Below are 20,963 nucleotides of genomic sequence, written 5' to 3'. Positions count from 1 at the left end.
GTAACTGATTCTACCAGCATTCTAACTCTTAATCGAAGTCTAAAGTGCAGGAACTCCCACAATCCCATGTAATCCGTCCATGTAATCCGTTCACCCAATCTTGGTCTCGCGTTGTTATCTTGGATCTAGGGGTAATATTACGGGCAATGATTTCTTCTCGAATATCATTTTTCGCTTCTTTAGGTTGATTACCCCATTCATATCAGTAGCCTAGACAATTCCCAAGAGCACAGGATAGGGATTCCTGTCATCCACTATCCCTATTACTTCAAAATTAGCCGACATGCTCACACCTTCAATATCCATAGTCACCCCTACAGTCGTCCCATGGGGATCATCTTCTGTTGATTTGTTGTCCTTAGTCGAATCAGAGACCATTGTAGCACTTGTCTCCCCATCCATTCCCAAGTCTGCTTTGGTAGGACATTCGCATCTAACCCTAGGTCCAAAATAACCTGATCCATTTCATACTCTCCTATCTGCATAGTCAGTCTCATCTCTCGTCCCGTCCTTGTATTATTCTTTCCAATCTTTCGGAATATGCACGGGTCACCCGGTGTGGTTCCAGCACATCTATTGATGAGCTCTTGTAACCCTTTCACAGCCTTACTATCGCACAGTAACTTCATATAGGTCTCCAGGAAAGTTGTGAGCATAGAGGGGTCCATCTCCTGATTAGGCTTATCCTTGCTTCCTGAGGTGGAGGCCTTAGCGAAGCTCTTCTTAGCTTCCATGAGGGTTTCAAGTGCACGTTCCAAATCGAACTCAGCCTCCTTGGTTGGAACTTTACGAACCCATGTACTGTCTTCTGGTTGTTTCCCCTTGTCATCTCCTATCGCGATTCCACTTCTGAGCACTATATTTACATTTGATCCTCTTCGTGTGGCTCAAACCTCATTATTTGTAGGTTCTGAGTCGGCGGAGGTGGTAGTGCCCCTTTGTGAGGTATCGTAGCTATCAACATAGGACAATATTCTATTTCATGATCAAACAACATGCAATAATTGCACCATGGACGTGTTGGGTTGGTGCAATCAGAGGCATAGTGTCTTGTTCCTCACAATTGTAGCAGATTAGCTGTCCTCGATGTCTGCCAGGTCCTCCTCCACCTCGGCCTCATCCGCGCCCCTGAAATCCTATCCGTACCATCGCTGCATTCTAGTTAGGGGGTTTTGTTTCAGCCTAAACCCTATAGGTGGGAGTTCTATCCATCATCAATTCATAACTCATGCAATTATGCTCATCATGCCCTACTGACCTACAAAAGTTACATAACAGTTGTTGTCGTGTCTGTACAAAATTCTGCAGCAAATGATAGTTATCCGTGGCATGTTTTCCTGCTACCTGACATATAGTGCACCACAATACAGACCCTGTGCTAGGTCCTGCTTGAGCTTCTGGTCTTAAAGGCATCAGTCCTGCTCCTAAAAAATAGTTCGTAAAGACCGGGAAATGGTCCTTGTCATGACCCTGACTCTTGAATTTCAAGCACCATACCTCCTCGTGCACCTTTGGTTGAACTGTCCTATTCTACTTCAGACTTTGCATCTCAAGGCATAGATTCTTCAGATGTGCATGGATTTGTTGAACCCCCAGGTTTGGATCTTGCATCGGAGTTTCATGTAGTCTCATTGAAATCTCTAAGGCCTCTGCCTGAGTTGTTATCTTTTGCTATGATAGCGCGACCCTTAAGTGTGGCAGTAGCGAAGCGACAAACCATTCATGATGATGTCCGTCTGTCAAATTCATGTTGGCTTCATGGATTGTACATTTCAATCTCTTATCAAGGTGTCTCGCCTGGTTGCATTGCGATCTCCTTGAATCCCACAATCAACTGTGCCTCAGATTTAGGCCTTTTGAACTCTCTATTTAGTGTTGTCTAGATGTCTACCACTCCAGCATTCGGGTTATAATTTGAGTACTTGATGTACTAGGTTAGCGCGTAATCTTGCAGGGCACTAACTAATGTCACCTTCTTTATATGATCATCTGTAACACCTTGAGCTTCCCATACAGCTTTCAAAATGAACCAGAATGAGTCCGGGTCCTCATTTCCCAAGCCTTTAAACAAAGGCAGCTTCACTGAATTTTCCATACTGAACTGTGGTGGAGGTGGAGGTGGTACAGGTGAAGTTGGAGGCAATGGTGGTTAAGTCGGAGGTGGTGTGGGTGGAGGTGGAATTCGCAGGAATCCTTGTCTTATCAACTGAATAACACTTCACAGAGAAACCTTTGTTATCCCTTCCTCGTCACCTCATGGAGGTGAAATTAATGGACTATACTCTGGACCCTTTTTTCCTTTGTTCTTGTAAGTTTTTTTGCTTCGCGTAGTTCCTAACATCAAGGTAGTTGGATAACCCGTTTTTCACACAATAGCATTTTAATCCAGGTATTCAAATATTTCTTGTACTTACCTCGCAGTCCTTTGAAAAATCACCACTCCACCTCGTTATAGCTGACTGAGGTGTCGACTGTGAATTCAGTCACAAATCCTCCTATGACATGATCAAGCCAACGATCGACAGTGCGGGTGATCTTGTCTTGATATGCTTCCAACTTCTGTATTAGCTATGGGGTCCAAACAATAGGACCGTCAAGTTTCCACCTTCCTTGGATATCTGCTAGCTTCGCGATCCACTTGTGTAGCTCAATTGTGAAGGAGCAGAAAATGAGCTCATGGATCTCTATATATAGGTATAGGTCCAACCACTATTCCTTTGTTATTCATGGGTTTCTATTCTCATGTGTCATGAACTCGTGGATCTTCCTATCCGACCAGTCTCTGATCTCTTTCTTAGTTGGATTCTAGTGATATGACATCACACATCTCTTATGTAGATTTTGGTCCCTGTAGCGGAACAATTTGTTGGCTTAACGGGCCTGACCTAGATTCAAAGTTAATTAGCCAAACAAATCCCTACATTACTGGCCCTTTCGGCATCAGCCCGCAGAGTGCGGACTGAAGTCTCACTCAAAGCAGTATGGGGAGATGCTAGAACCAAGTTTCTGCACCCTGAGATGGTTATGATGTTGTTTGATTCCCTTTATCCCTGCCTTCGTGCAGGTTGCTTCGCTTTAGGGCTTGCCAGACGAGCCCTCTATTCCAGCCTTCAATACCTTCATGAAAGGGTAAAATCGACCTTCGCGCAGCCTTAGCTTGCTATTCAGGTACTTTCGTGCTGCTACAACAACGAGCCATGCAGATTCCCCAATTAATCTAAGTGACTTTCTTATCTTATCAAAGAATTATAGTTAACACGACATAAATAGATATTCATAATTGTGTTTAGTTATTCAATGTAATTGCATTCATTCGTGCATCACATAAGCATAATACAGGAAATTAATATATAACATATCAAGATGCATCAACAGAACAAAGACATAGAAATTGTAGAATATCTCTTCTTATCAATATCTTCCAAGTGTTTACAAACTTTGTCCACCCTGCGCACACAGCTGTAGGGGTTCGTGCACTCAGTTTCAAACTTCTACCCTAGGCCTCTGCGCACTTAGCTGTAGAGCCTCTACATACACTACGATGCAAGACTTAAACCTTTTTCTTCAGATCTACAACTCTCTTACATAATTCATCACTGTCTGTCTCTCAAACTACCTAGAGCTTAGCTCTTTTCATATAATCCCATGGTCCACGAACCATGGGTGGATCTCTTACAGCCAACTTTACTTTACAAAACTAAGGGTGGACTACCCTTTATGAAACACGAAAACTTTGTGCTCCGTGACCACAAAGTGCAGATTATTTACATTTTTATTACAAAATTTGACTTGAACATGGGCTTTTAGCCCCAAAAATGCCCTTGGGGAATCCCTCTCCCAACAAGGAAGAAGAAAAATTCACAAGAAAGTTGCAAGTAGGAACTGCAAAATTCAAAGGTAAGCTTCCCTTTAAATAGTTTTCTTATGGAAGGGTTGGTCATTATGCTTCTAAATTTCCATATAAAGAAAATCATGAAAAAATGAAAAATGCTTCAAAAGAAAATTTTAAAAGAAGATTTGATAGCATGAAAAGTTTTTATACTCATGAAGGTAGAGAATATTCTTCTAATAATGAGGAGGATGAATCTTGTCAAGATTATGAGTTACTTATGGCATTTGAAGGCCAATGCATAGATGAATATGATGATGTCTTTATGGATGCTCTAGATGGAAATGATAGACTCAGGGTTATAAAAAAAAATTTAAGAAAAGGAAATATGTTTGTACAAGGAAAACACTCTTACTGAAGAAATAAGTTAGCTAAAAATATATCTAGAAGAAGCTAAATTAGCTGAAGAAGTTTTAAAGAAATAAATTCTAGAAAAGGAAAGGCATTGCAAAAATTTAGATCTAAGGAAGGAACTTGAAAAAACAAAGGCTCTAAATTTGAAGTTTTCTAAAGGATCTGAGACTTTAGAAGAAATCATCAAAGAGAAATGATCTCCCCTAATCAAGACAAGTCTTGGTTATAGTTCAAATAATGAACATAAAAATTCTAAAATATTTTGAAGTAGGCACACAAAGCTATGTCAATGCCATAAAAGGAAGAAATCATCAGAATCATAGCTCTCAGAAAAATAATGAAGGCTTAAATACTTCTCAACCAAGACAACATCAAAGGGAAAGCTACTCAAGAAGTTACCATACTTCCAGGTATTCCTACTTCAATGGTCAATGCTTCACTTGTTACAATTTTGGTCACAAAGCTATTCAATGTGTTTCTTATAAAACTATTATGACTAGAGAAGCAATAAAACAAAAGAATGAGATCTGGGAAAAGAAATATTCTTATAATGTTTTTCACCTCTTGAAGACGAATTTGAATGTTCTCTTTGAAATAACTTTGGTCATAAAGAATCTGAATGCAGAAGAATGGGACCATCTTACCAGTATAAACAAAAGGAAATACTCCCTAAGGTATGGAAAAAGAAAATTATAGATACTGAAAATTTTGGCCTAGGTTTGGATGCAGGAGATCAAGAAAAACCATGGTACATTGACAACAAATGTTCAAATCATATGATAGGTGACAAGGATAAGTTTATTTCTCTTAATGAAATAAAGAAAGAAAAGAATGTAACATTTGGTAATAACTCAGCTACTGTTACTAAAGGGAATGGAATTGTGTTGTTAAAAGAAAGGGTCAAGGTTGGAAATGTTTTTATTTATTGATGGATTAAGACATAACTTGTTAAGTGTTAGTCAAATGTGTGACCAACGACATGAGTTTGTTTTAAGATAAAATAATTGTTTGGTATGAAATATGGATACATGTAATATCATAATAAATGGAATTAGAATTCTAGGCAATCTCTATGTCTTGGAAGGTGGCCAAGAGGATTGTTACTTAAGAAAATTGGAAGAAATATGTCTTTGGCACAAAAGGTTGGGACATCTTAGCTTTTCTCAATTATACAAGTCAAGTAGAAAGAGAGAACTTTGTGACTTTCCCAACATCTCTCCACCTAAAAATAGCATATGCAAATCATGTCAATTTGGTAAGAAAACAAGAGTTCGGTTTAATGCTAAAGAAGTTACTTCAAGTAAGCCACTTGAACTTATTCATACTAATTTGTTTGGTCCTATGAGAAAGAAGTCTCCTAGGGGTGAAAAATACTTCATATTATTCATTGATGATTTTACAAGAATTTGTTGGATTAGCTTGCTTAAACATAAAGATGAAGCATTTGATAAATTTAATTTATTCAAGGCTCTGGTAGAAAGTGAATTAGATTTGAAAACAAAATGTCTTAGATCTAATAGAGGAGGAGAGTTTATATCAAATGAGTTTGTCAATTTCTGTGAACAACATGGCATCAAAAGATAGTTTTCTATAGCCAAGATTCCTCAACAAAATAGAGTAGCAGAAAGAATGAATAAAACAATCCAAAAAATGGCATGTTCCATGATTGATGAGTCTGGAACACCTCATAACTTATGGGGAGGAGAAGTACATACAACTGTGAATATCCTTAACAAAGCTCATGTTCAATTAAACAGTGTGTTGTGGTAAAAACACAACCCCCCATTATTCACTTAATTCTCATTACGGGGAACCTTTGATTGAATCTTGGTCATGTTTCTTTTTGATTTTCTAGGTTTGGATGGCTTAAATGAGATTGATCTATTTTTTCTTCCTATCAAAACTTGTTTGATCTCATTTGGTTGTTTGGTTTGCAAATGGTGCCTAATTGAAGACTGGATATTTTTTACTACCTTGGCTTTATAAAACCTATCCAATGTACATTATTTTAATTATTTAATTGTAAATATTATTTTTATTTTAAATTTAAATTAATAATTAATTAAATATCCCCTGAGACCAAGATCTTCATGAATAGTTCCTATATTATTTTATTCCAAATAGTGGCTTTGGTTTATATTATAAAACGGATGTGGTCTTTTGATAAAGTGGTTGTAACATATCGAAACCTTGGAACTTATCGATATAAGAATGTTCCATTCGAAATTCCCAACATCATAAGTCTTGGGCCCATTTAACAGTGGATGTAGTTTATTTGAGGGAGGACCCACTTCCACATCATTACTCCCGCATATAAGACGTAATGCATATCCAAGATTTCCTTTTTGAGATACATTTTAAAAATTCTGATACAACACTTCCTCTGATCTTCGATATCCCAATGTGCCTCCTGCTCCAACCTTCGATATTCATATCCCTCTGATCGCCGATCTATGATCTGCCAATCCCAACGATATTCAAATAATGATATAACCTCCCCCCTCCAATCTTCGATCTTTGATAATCATCTACCTTTGACTTCTGACTTCCGATAATCCACTCACCTCTGATATCCAGACCCATTACACTATTTAACAGGCGTTTAATAATATATCACCTCTACTCCATATCATAGCCTCCCAATATAGATGTATCAACATTTTTCATTTGTGCCCATTGTTAAAAGTTTTGATATCCATTTCTCTGATACCACTCAACTCTTGCCACTTGTCACTTCTAGGGGTTGTTGTCATATTAATTGAAAAAGCTGCTTGATTTTTCTATTAGTTTTGGGCATAATTAGAGTTTGTTTACAAAATTTGTTTTACACTATGGATAATTTTGTTTTATTTTATAACAAACATTTATGATCAAGGCTAGTATTGAAACAGATCCAGTCTATCACCAACGAAATTCCTCCAGATGGTAAAGGGATATTGTAATAGAAGAAAGTTGTTAAATCAGTTGTTCCTTGCATGTAATTTAACCTAATATTTTTTCCTCGAAAAAACCAAATTGGGAAATCCATTCCACCTTGGCCATTTACATTTGGCCAGAATCCCACTCGAAGGAATCATTTTGTTTCAGTTGTTGAGAAATAGAGGGGGATTATTAATATTTCTACTATGTATAAATACCAATTGTTGAGTTGAGTTTAGGGGGGATTTGAATCTGAGAGAAAAGAGGTAGAGTAATACTAGAGCTAACAACCTATTTGTATAGAAGGAGTTAAGACTCATTTGCACTATTGTAATGACAATCTTGTATCCATATGTGCAAACAGTGAATCGATTTCAAGACATCATAGGACCTACACTATTTTAATTCTTTGATGTTTAATGTAATTGATTCATTTTTATAATAAGATTTATTTATGTAACCAGGTGTTCAACACTATTTCTTTCTCTATTGTTGAAAATAAATTCTTCAGATTTAAAATTCATTTATGGAGTTTGAGTATGTATGTGTCTTTTCAGCACTACTATTGACTGTTCACTAAAATTCTCATTTAGAATCTAGTCAAGCTATCTTGCAAGGTTAATAAAAAATGAGCTTCCAAATTGGAACTTTCATAAGGACAAACCTTTATCTCCATGAGTTTCTATCTATCTAACAGTTTAATATTATAGTTGTCCTAGTTTCTACATGTCATGTATTTGAACTATTTCATTATTGTGGCATGAATCTTTTGTTCTTATGCATATGTGTTGGCTTGTATGGGCCTAACCCAGGTTCAGAGGTGGTTTAGCCAAACAAATCCCGGTACTACTAGCCCTTTCGGCAAGAATTTGTGGAGCACCGACTGAGGTCTCACCTGAAGTAGTATGGGAGGGTGCTAGAACTAGGTTTCTGCACCCTGGGGATGTCTGATGAGCTTCTAGCGGTCCATGATTTGACCTTGCACGCATGTCGCTCCATGCATCTCTTAGTCCCTCGCAACCTGTGATGCTGCCTTCACGCAACCCTACTTGGGGTGCGATGCGTATTACACCCAATTTCCTTACTATTTAGCTTGTTATTACCTCATTACTTAACTTATCTATGTAAGAATAGTGATAATTAACAGTATATCCAGCAATCATATAAGTGTGCGTGATAAACAAAACAATATAAATGTATAGAATGCAATACACAAGTAGATGCATAGAATTTGGAATCAACTTCTCTTTATTATTCTTTGTTCAAGGTTACAAACTCGACACCGCCCTGCGCACTCAGCTGCAGGGGTCCGCGCACTCAGCTGCGGACTCTACTAGGCCTTTGCGCACTCAGCTGCAGAGCCTCTTCATACTATTATGACCCAATACACTTAGATTCTTACTCTATGCTCTATCTCTTTCTTCTCTCCTTCCTTAGTTGTCTTTTATGACTTAGAGCCTCGCTTTATTTAGATAATCCCATGATCCGCAGACCATGGGTAGGCCAACATGACATTACATTACATTACAAAACTTAGGGCAGACAACCCTATGACTCAACCTATACTTTGCGATCTGCGCTCGTACTTCGCGGAGTTTTATAATATATTTGACCAAAACTTGGGCTTTGAGCCCCAAAACATGCTGTGGGGGGATTTGATGCCCAACATGCTCCCAACACAAACATCGTGACTTGCCCTCAAGTCACTCTTTCAGTGCGACAATCTTGGCATAGAGCCCCTCCAACTGGTTCCACACTGCTCGGAGGTCCACAACACACTATTCTGTGGTTTGCTGGACCTGCTACATGTGCTCTTCCGATGCTTCTTTGTGAGGATCAAATCCTTGCCTTAGCACGTAGAGCCCCTGCATCTATGCAATCCATGGCTAGACGCGCGCTTTGAGAAGTGCCTCTTTCTATATTGCGACATCTACCTACTCTTTTAGTGCCCTTTCTTGCTACATATTTGTGAGAGGTTGAGTGAGGATGAATATTTGCACAATTCCTTGGACACTGTCATGCTGCTCCTAAAGTTTATGCGCCTCTATTTCAAGGCGCTGTATGTTGGGTTCCTCTTGCAAGGATGTGAGGACACTAAAGGCTTGGTCCAACATACTGGTACGGTCTTGCACTGCCCGTCCAATTTCTTCCAACCTTGGTTGGATAGCGTTAACGCGCTTCTCTCTAACTTCCAAGGGTGTGGAGGGTTGCGCCTTCAACCGTAGCTCGACAATCTAGAGATTCAGCTCCAACTGCACTGACATTGTTTCCTCGTGCTCATTTGAGACTCCACTTCCCAAATAGTGGATCCGCATTTCTGTTAGCAGATCTACATCGATGGACAACTCTGGGACACGTTAGCATGCTTCATCCACTGTCTATACTAACTACTGGTTTTGTGACCCCAATTCATCATGTTGCAGGTTGAGCTATTCGATGTTTATATTTTTCTCACTCATCACCTAAATCACACGGCCCTCCCTGATGCGGAGCTCTGTTGTTATTCCATCCTGCAGTTGGTATAATGTGCCTCATGGAAGGTCAGCCAAATTAAGGCCAGGTCCCTTGATCCTGCTAACCGCAGCTTTGTTGATCTCATTCTCCGCTGCTAGTGCCCCTTTCGATAGCACTATGGTATTGGCCATCCTTGTGCATAACATCTACTCTATTGCTGATGTGCCTGCTGTGATGTAGGTGGCTACGGTTCCTTCCTGTGGGGGCCACACATATATTTCCTGCATTTGCACCCTTAGGGCCCCCAACATAGTCCGCTGCTCTGACATGACTTCTTCAAGTTCTTCCATGGTGACATCACGAACCATCTCACCGATGTCATAGAGGTCAACTTCTGTTAATGTGATCAAGTCGATGGTCAATTTGGAGGCCTTGACCTTTTTCCTTCGACCCGATCTCTCAGTGATGCATGGCCTTTTGAGTTGGGTGGAAGTTGTGCCTAGGTCCGCGCCTTCCTCTGCGAGGTTTGTGTCCTTTGCCTCCTATCCTGTAGATAATTGTTGGCCCTCCTCTTCCTGCATTGTTGTGGCCCCTGTTGTCTGTGCTGTTACGGCTTCTTCGGCGGCCTTTGCCTGCTTTGTAGCTGCTTGTGCTGCCTCACAGATTTCCCTTACCTCTACTTCTACTTTTTCATTGTGCCTCTTCTTAGCCAGCTGCGTGATGCACAACTTGGCTTCATCCTTTCTTTTCTATGTTGTTGTCCTATCCAACTTCGCCAAATCTGGGGCGCGCCACTTGAAAGGCCATGATTCTAACACTGTAAAAATTGCATCACTAGTGGTGATGAAGGGGAGCTTGGTCCACAGATGCACCGGATCCTTTCATGCCTTGATGTAAACATTATACATGTATACCTTAAAGTTTGCAAATCTCCACAGACTGTTGTAAACTGTGGGGGACAGACATGACCTCCTATTATTCCACATCTATATGCTCACCTCCATGAGCATAGATAAGATCTTCATATTGCAAATCCACTTCGCGTCCTTTGTAGCCCAGAGTGATGTGTACTTTAAGGCCTCTGGTATGTCATACTCAGTGCTCAGGAACTGACTTTCCTCTGACAGTTCTCTCGCTACTAGAAAAATGAACAAGAGAAAACACGCGTAGTGGAAGGTCTTTCCCTGCTCCTGGGATTCTTTGTAGTTGATCAAGAATTCCTCGTAGAGGAACTCGACCCAGTTGAATTGGACCCCCTCTATGCATTGCTCGGCCAACGCAACTACCGACACTGGTACTTCATCGCCGTGACATTTTCTCATTACCTTCCTGGTGAGGAGTTGGGTGGCTACGCAGACCCCTTTATCTTTGATACTGCTAATGGCATAACCTCTCCTTTTCTTCTCGAGCTTATATTTTTTCTTCATAGCTTCTACGAGAGCCAAATCGCCACTTTTTCTTGTGATCGTCGCGGGATCCTTTCCCTTACAGGGAAGCTGATAAATTCTGTGGATGAGATTCATCATGATGAGTATAATCTCCTTCAGCCATAAGTACCCATAATGAACCAGGAAAAGCAGCTGCCTAATGATGAAAATGGTGATGGGCACGCGATGAAAGTGTGGTATCCATAGCAGATGCAGCAACTCAGCCTTCTCCACATCGCACAACCATTTTCGTGTTTGTAATGTGATCATCGGCCCCTTCGTAGTCTGTTTCATTAGGCTCTCTATCTCTAAGTGTGGGAAATTCTCGTTGTCCTCGAGGTCCCAATCTTCGAATTTTAGGGTTGGTACACATCCTAGGAGCAGACCTTCAAAGGTAATTCCATTGGGGAGGAGTGGGGTCTATATCGCACTCTTCATTACATCCAAATCCTTTGGTACCTTCACTTTCGCCTTTCGCGGAGGGAGATACTTGGGCAATTTTGCTGCAGAGTGCATTGGTTGGATGTTCGCCTCCACTTCTTTTTCCTCTTCAACTTTACCAATTAGAGCCTGTAAGTCCTCCTCCTCATCATATGACTCAATGGTGATAGCCTTGCTCTTTTCTTCCATTAAGAGCTTACTAAACTGCAGATTCCTCAGGGACATGTAGACTGATCCCACTGCTTGCTTATCTTTTTTGGGTCTTGGCGTCTGAGGTGATTTCAGGATTTCCTGTGCAACCTCAGTACCTTTGGGAGCATTGTGTATCGTGGGGTCCTACGCAGCCTCGTCGGCAGTTTCTTCTGCAAAGCCCAGACCTCTTTTGGTAGCCACCATTTGGTTTAAACTGTCTTTGGTCATTTGTGAACTTAGGGGCTTGAATATTGCTCGGCACTCAACACTCTGTGCTCTAATCAACTTCTCGAATCTCAAGTGAAAAAGTGTTGTCTCATGGCTAGCCCCTAGAGTTTTATAGTACCTTTTGAATTCAAATTCGACTGTTCCCCCCATTTCTCGGCCATCAATGAATTATTGGCAGCAGATTGTCCTAAATCTTGCCCTTAATATGCGTCTTAAATGCTCGCCGCTTGCTCCATTTGGCCTCAAATTGGACATCTATCATGAACAGTGACACTAACGGTCACTTCCCAGCCTACCCGTGCAGCAGCGCAACCCCCTGTGTGCGGGCACGAACCTTGTGACATGCTAATTCTACTCGTACCTCCCTTATCGCGCAACACCCAAACAAACTCTTTTATAGTCTCGTGCTCTCTTTCAACTGCCTGGAGTGCTGAGACTGTGCTTCCTATGGTTAGTTAGGTGGTTGCACCAATTGTGAGAGGCTTCAACTCGCCTTACAGCATAGTCTGCGGGAATTCCCCAGTTGCCCTCGCGACAACTAGCGCCGTACGTTCTATCATACGTAGTGCACTCCCCTGGTTACTGTGTTTGGTGAGATGCGATCGTAGCCATGGCAGCAAAGTCATAAATTCTTAGCGATAGTCTTCTAATTCAATGGTATGATCATCTGCACCTTGCCTTGTCATCCTTGGTTTATCGATGAGACATGCTTGCTTGATCTCATTTTCTAGCCTCTTGTCCTCGACATCCATCAAAATTCTTTTCTTACTGAGTCGTACCCAGTATTTTTTGAGTTTGTGAAGTCTAATGTTCCCTTGCCGAATGGCTTCCTAAATCCTTATGTGTTCGACCTCGCGTAGTTGTGTGATTTCTTCGTTTTGGTCTTCACGCACTATCACAGTTGTGGGAACTATTACGTGTGGATTCCTCTTTGCATTCTCTTCAGAAATTATGATTTCAACTATGTTCTGCACCTTTGGAATCGTTTTTGTGGTCAGGGTTTTGCACATGGTCCTATAGGCCCATGGAACCATTGGTATGCACAGGTCCCAATCAATGTGTCTCGCTTGGTGAACCCTGTTAAGTACTTCACACGCCCTAGCGAATTATTCTCCATGGATAATTGGTAGCGCATGTCACCTTTCATGCTGCTGTGTTTTGTTTCGATTCTCTATTCTGGGAGTGGTGTGTGCTTTTGCGGACTGTACAACATATGTCTGTACCCATCGAGAAATGTGGGCATGCAAGTTATTCTGCCCTTGCTGACTGGCTCTCGTTCTGAGCTAGGGTTTTCCAAAGTGTAGGCACATCATCCTTCTGCATCCATGCCAGTCCTCAAAACTTCCTTGATGCGTACCCCAACATCGTGCGAGCATTGCACGCAGTGCCCACTCCAAAGCATCAAACCGCTGCTGTTCTGGGATTGTGCTTTCAAATTTGTTCAATAATTCATCCACTACTATCAACCCATCACATGTAGACAGATCCCTTTCCTCTATTGTCACGCGGCGTAGTGATCGAACCATCATGTTGCAATTAAGCGTTGTTACTTTGTGCAGTCGATTCTGCCATCACTCTACTTCTTCGTCTGAGTCTGAAGTGTAGGAGCTTTCACACTCCCACAAATTCTTTGATCTGTAGCCGGATTCACCCAATCCTATTCTCATGCAGTTATCTTGTAAATACAATCAAGATCGTCATCTCTACGATCGTTGTGCACCAGTTCAGTGTATCATGCTCCTTTGGCTAGATCTAGCGGTACTACTACGCGTAGTGACTTTTCTCAAACATCATTTTGCGCTTCTTCAGATTTATGACTCCGTTCATATCATTGGCCTAGTATATTCCTAGTAGTGCGGGATAGGGATTACTGTTATTGACAATCTCTATCACTTCAAAATCTGCCTGCGCGCTCGCACCTTCAATATCTATTGTTGCCCCTTACAATCTTCCCATGGGTAAAATCTTCTGTTGGTTCGCCATTCATAATTGAATAGGAGACCACTGTATCATGGGTCTGCCCATGCATTCCCATGTTTGTTTTGGCAGTACATTTGCATCCAATCCGAGATCCAGGATTACCTGATCCATTTCATACTCGCCGATTCCCAGAGTCAGCTTCATTTCCCTTCCTGTGCGCAATGCATGCTTTCAAAGATTCTGGATCACGTGGGGTTCTCTTGACCCCGCGCACCTAGTGATAAGTTCCTGTAGTCCTTTTACTGCCTTGCTGTCGCGTAGTAGTTTCATGCATATCTCTAGAAAGGTAGTGAGCATTGAAGGATCCATCCCTGGTTCTAGTTGATCCTTACTACCTGAAGTGGAGTCCTTTGTGAAGCTCTTCTTAGCTTCCATGAATGCCTCCTTCGTGCATTCTAAATCAAATTCAGGTTCCTTTATAGGAGCCTTGCGAACCCACACACTTTCTTCTGACTGCTTCCCTTTATCATCGCCAATGGTCATACCACTCCTGAGCATCATGTTTACATTTGGGTCTTCTTCACGTGGCTCAGATCTCATCATTTGCAATTTCTGAATTGGAGGGGGCTAGAGTACCCATTTTTCGCACATCCTCGCTATCAACGAAGGGTATTCTTCTGCCTCATGATCAAACTGAGTACAGTATAAACATGATTTCCTTGTTTGGTTTGTATAGTTGCGGGTATAGTGCCCTGGCCCTCTGCAATTGTAACAAATTAGTTGTCCATGACCCCTTCCTGGTCCCATTCCACCTCGACCTTGACCGTGCTCCTGAAATCTAGCACACGCCATTCCTGCATTTGGGTCGAGGGCTGCCATTTTGATCTGCATCCTGTAGGTAGGAGTCTGATCCATCATTAGTACGTAGCTTCGGCAGGTGCGTTCATCATGGACTATTGACCTACAGAAGTTACAAAACAATTGCTAGGACGTCTGTATATACTTCTACAATAAATGACAATTATCTGTAGTGTGTTTTCCTCCTATCTGACAGATTGCGCACCATAATGCGGGCACCGCACTTGGTCTTGCCTGTGCCTCAGGTCTTAACGACATCGACCCTCCTCCTACCAAGTAATTCGTGAACACTGGACAATGATCCTTGTCATGCCCCTAGTCTTTGCATTTATGCACCATACCTCCTCGCACGCCTCTCACCAAGGTGTCCTATCCTGTTTCAAAGTTTGCATCTCCAAACACAGATTTTGCAGTTGCGTGTGGATTTGTTGGACTCCCAACCCAGGGTCTGGTATAGGTGTCTCATGCAATCTCATTTCCATCTCCAAAGCTTTGGCTTGGGTGGAAAGTTTTTGTTGTGACAACGTTATCCTTAAGTGTGGTGTTAGTGATGCTACAAACCATACACGATGTTATCCATCCGTCAAAGTCATATTGGCTTCGCGAATCATACCCTTCAGTCTTTGGTCCAGATCCCTGGGGGTCTCGCCTGGGAGCATCATGATCTCCTTAAACCCATAATTGATTGTGTCTCCAGCTTTGACCTGCTGAATTCCCTATTCAACACGATCTGGATTTCTGCGATTCCTATGTTTGGATGATCATTATAATGCTTGATGTACCATGTTAGTGCACGATCTTGCAGCACACTAACCATCATAGCCTTTTTGGTATTTTTAGCCACGACTCCTTGTGCTTCCCATACCGCCCTTACCACAAACCAGAATTGGTTCGGATCTTCATTCCCTACTCCTCTGAATATTGGTAGTTTGATCGCTCTCGCCATACTGAACTGTGGTGGTGGCAGAGGTGGGGTGGGTGGAGATGGAGGTGAGGGGCGTGATATGGGTGGCGGTGTAGGTGGAGGTGGTAAGCACGAAATTCGTTGCCTTATCAAATTGACCGCGCTTCTTGGAGAAACTTTCACGAGCTCTTCCTCACTTTCCCGCGAGGGTGAAATTAAGGGACTAGTTTCTAATTCTTCACTACCTCCGCTTCTGTAGATCTTCCCACTTCATGTAGCCCCAAATATTAATTTACTAGCATAACCTGCTTTTCACACAATAGCATCTTAATCCAAGTGTTCAAAGATTTAATATACTTACCTCGTAGCCCTTTGAGGAAGCATCGCTCCGCCTCACTGTAGCTGATGGTTGTGTCTATCGCAAACTCAATGATAAATCCTTCTATAATTTGGTCGAGCCAATGGTCCAGATCTCGTACAATCTTATCTCCTGATGCTTCTAGTATGTGCACTAATTTTGGAGTCCACACGGTTGGTTTGTCGAGCCTACACCTTCCCTGAGTATTTACTAGCTTCACAATCCACTCATACAGTTCAAAAGGAAAGGATGCAAAGAAAATTTTGTGGATTTATGTATACAAGTAGCACTCCAATAATTGTTCCTTAGATACTTGCAGATTCCTGCTTTCCTGCACCGCGAACTCGTGAATCTTCTTGTCCAAACACTCTTCAATTTCTTTCTTTGTTGGATTCTAGTGGCACGACATCAGACATCCCTTATGCAGATCCTGGTCCTGGAAACGAAACCATTTGTTGGCTTATATGGGCCTAACCCAAGTTCAAAGGTGATTTAGCCAAACAAATCCCAGTACTATTGGCCCTTTCGGAAATAGTCCACGGAGCGTGGACGCATTTGACCAGATCCAACAACAAGTTTCTCGCCAATCTTTACGAAGAGCTATAGGAACTTTGAATAGTCGTTTGAATACTGAGTTACATTTATGTATGATCGATCACAATATTGGCCTGCCCGAGGTCTCACCTGAAGTAATATGGGAGGGTGCTAGAACCAGGTTTCCGCACCGTGGGGATGTCTAATGAGCTTCTGGTGGTCTGCGGTTTGACCCTGTGTGCACGTTGCTCTGCGAATCTATTATTCCCTCACAACGTGTGATACTACCTTCGCACAACCCTACTCGGGGCGCGATCCATATTATGCCCAAGTTCCTTAGTATTTAACCTATTATTACTCGATTACTTAACTTATCTGTGTAAGACTAGTGATAATTAACAGTATATCTAGCAATCATATAGGTGCGCATGATAAAAAAAAACCGTATAAATGTTTAGAATGCAATACACAAGTAGATGCACATAATTTCGAATCAACTTCTCTTTATTATTCTTCGTTCAAGGTTACAAACTCAACATCGCCCTGCGCACTCAGCTGCAGGGTTCCAAGCACTCAGCTGCGGACTCTACTAGGCCTCTACACACTCAGCTGTAGAGCCTCTTCCTACTACTATGGCCCAATACACTTAGACTCTTACTTTATGCTCTATCTCCTTCTTCGCTCCTTCATTAGTTGTCTTTTATAACATAGAGCCTCACTCTATTTATACAATCCTATGTTCCGCAGACCATGGGTATGCTGATATGACATTACATTACATTACAAAACTTAGGGCAGACAACCTTATGACTCAACCTATACTTCCCAATCTGCGCCCATACTTCGTGGAGTTTTACAATATATTTGACCATAACTTGGCCTTTGAGCCCCAAAACATGCTGTGGGGGGATCCAATGCCCAACAATATGTTTTATTGGGAATGAGAATGTTTGTAGTTGGATTTATGTTAATTATTTAATATTATTTTATTTGTATACATTTTCTTAAATAAGGATTAGGTCTTGTGAACTATTTCCTCGGTCTATTTCCTTTATCTCATTTCAATTCCAACCTGCTTCTTTTCCCTTTCTTTTAGCTTGCTCTTAATTGAGAGAAGGACTAATCCTTTATTCAATCAAGATAGGTCTAGTATTAGATGCATCTTAGATTATACTTTTCATGTAGTTCTACTTTCTACATCCTAGAAGTCCCCTCATATAGGGGCAATCTTTAGAGTGGTTTGGTTGGGCCATAAAGTTAGCTTAAGGATCACTTTCTTGCCTAATCAACAAGAAGAGTCGATCTGATGTCTCTTCTCTATTGGTAGGTGAAAGTCATACTTTAAGCTAATAGAGATAGAGAGAGGGTAAATGGACATAATTGAACCAGTCAAAACCACCATTTCAACGGAAAAAGAACTATTTTAAGCTCCTGGACGAGTGGTCTCCCATAAAATGTTGAAATGTCATTTTTTCCGATCAACATTTTTGGCACTAAAAGATGGGCCATAGTATATTATTTTATATGAAGATTTTGTGTTTTGAAATTTTATCTTAATACTATTGCTCCATTTAAAAGACCTCCTTGGAGTTGTTTTATTAGACCTAATCCAAAAATCACTCTGACAAAGGCAGTCAAGATCCTGTCCAAGGTAAAATATAATGGTTAGACTTCTTCTTATAAACATCTCTTTCAATTTATTTTAAGTTGAAATAATTTTAATATTAATGAAGATAATATTCGGAGGATTTTTACTTTTACTTTCACAGAAAAAGCTAGGGACTGGTGTGTATCTCTTCGATTTGCCTATGTATATAGTTGGGATGAATTTTTCAGAGGTTTTCCTTCATGCCTTTCATCTATATAATTACGAAAAGGTGTGTAATCAATTATCTGAATTGCGTAGGATGGAAGGTGAGTCATTGGATGATTTCTTAATTAGGTTCAAACTAATTTTAATGCAATTTAGTCCAAAGATTTACCTCCTCAATTTAAATTAATGGGTTGGTTTAAACATTTGATATCTCTTCCTTATATTCCTTATCAATAATAAAAAAATTCATTTACTTCTATTGAAGAATCTACTGCTCAAAATATCGATAATGATCCTCTTCTAGAAACTAGAATTTCCAATGAATGACTTTAGGAGAAAAATGACTTTGTCCAAATAAATAATGCTGCTATGAATGAAAAACTACAAGCAACAATGAGAAACAATCAATATCTTCTTCCTCATATTTCTTTAAGAAATGACAAACCCAATTCTTCCAACAATGAGAACATGGATCATCATCCCAAAGTTTGCAATCATGCAAATCAAGAAATTTTTGAAGCACACGTTTGGGAAATGAGCAACATTTTTCTAATAGAGAAATTTACAGGATTCTAATTCAAATTCTTACTTTTCTTTGTATCCTGATTTATTCGTTAATTCATTAAAAGATAATTCAACCACTCCTTTCGACATTGATATAAATTCACAAGATAAATGAGTTACTATTTACAAATTATCGGTAAGTTTTGATAGGGATAGAGAAAATTTAGTCACTTACAATTCTTCTAATTCTCTGTCTGATTCTGATTTAGGAAAAGATGATATTAATGAATATTTTTATAATGATGAAAAAATTGAACCTCATTATTCTTCTTCTTCAAAAATTAATTCTTTATGTAAATTTGTTTCTGAAGATGAAAATAATGCTAAAAATGTTTCAATAAATTTTCAAACATTCAATCATCACGATAATTTCAGCAATCATGAATTTGCCCCAATTTATTATTCCTACAATGATGACATTCCTTTTTGGGATCATAATCTAGGAATTTTCCCATCTCTGCAAGTGAATGGAAATAAAAAATGATTTTATTTTTGTAATCACTTGTGAGAAGAAAATATTTACAAACAGATTCCCACTCTGTTGTACCATTATTTGTAATATAGATGTAAATTATAATTTTCCTTTTTATCATTTTTTTGGTTTTCAATTTGTTTCTTTTTCAAATTTCATTTTTTATTTTCTGAGCACACTACATTGGTACTATGAGCAACACAACTCTAGTTCCTCATCAAATGTATTAATCAGTATTTATGAGAATTAGTTTCAGAATTTCAATCATGAATATTAGCTTGTTCTTATTCTTAAATTATTTTATGATTATGTATAGCCATTTTGTTTTTGATTTTCAAATGTTGACATTTGAGAGTCTATCATTATATACTTTCCAACCATGTAATCCCTATAGAAAGTTCCTATATTACTACCCATGATTTATCGATCCATCTGAAAATAAAGTTTCTAGTAATGTACATATAATTCATTGTTTATATCAGCCTATGATATTCAAAGACGTATCATTTAACACGGTCCTGTTGTTTCCTCTTTCCCTGAATCTCTTTCAAGCAACAATTGAAATACACCCTGAATTTGATGACCCTGTAGGCAAATGTTTGGAAGAATTCCAGGGAAAGGATTTCGTAAATAAGTTCCTTCTTGTACATACATTAACAATAGATGTACATGATATATTCATTTTTAATTTTATTGGTATATTTATTATTTTGTTACTGATGTTTGATTTACACATTAATGCAGATAATAAGATGCTTGAATGTTTACATTGGAAGCACGACTTTACTTAGTCTTAGTCTACATTTCAGATTAGGATTAGGTGTAGTTTAACAGTTAGTTTAAATTAAATAAGAATATGGTTTTGAACTTTCATAAATACATGGGAGAAGATGAAGATTCATGAGGTAAATCTATGATAAAATTCTCCCAGGTACACATTTACATGTTCATTTCCATCAATTTGTAGTACTCTAGAATTCCTTTTCTCTTTTAATCATTGTTTCTTTCTATATTGTGTTATTCTTCTCGCAAGTATTGGCTTTAGTTAGAAGATCAACTTTTACCAATCAAGTAGTTGTGGCAAATCTTCATGCTAAAAGGAGAAATTTTTAAAACTCATTAAGGGAGATTTCCTTTACTTCTGAATTTTTCTTATCATCTTTCTTATTCTCTTTCGAGATATATTTATTCAAAGTTGCATGTTTTAAAGCGAGATGAGATAAATGGAATAATATTCCTGTTAAATTATCATATGCAAAATTTAATCACAACTCTCCTTTTAGTTAGATAATTTATTTAAATAAAATGAATAACAAACTCAACAAGCGAGACAACATTTCATATGCTTGACATAATGCAAAGAACATAACAAAATATTTATTATTTATATGAAGATATTGATTTTATCTTGTTTCACTCGAGTTTTGTTTATTTCATGATTTTTCTTGCAATAGGCTTGCTTCTATTTTAATTCCCTTTTTATTTGGATTGCTTTTCTCTTGTCTCTTGTTTCGGATTATTTCCAAAACATTTCTTGGTGCTTTTTTGCAATCCCCTTGTGTTCAAATTTCACCTTTGTTTGGGATTAATCCTGGTGATATTACCAACCTTTTAGTTGGAGGGCCTTTTCCACCCA

The sequence above is a fragment of the Pinus tabuliformis genome, chromosome 1_1 (assembly GCF_031772625.1).
Source record: "Pinus tabuliformis cultivar Carrire ecotype Pingquan chromosome 1_1, CPIR1, whole genome shotgun sequence".
Lineage (NCBI taxonomy): Eukaryota > Viridiplantae > Streptophyta > Pinopsida > Pinales > Pinaceae > Pinus > Pinus tabuliformis.
This window is presented reverse-complemented; position numbering follows the sequence as displayed.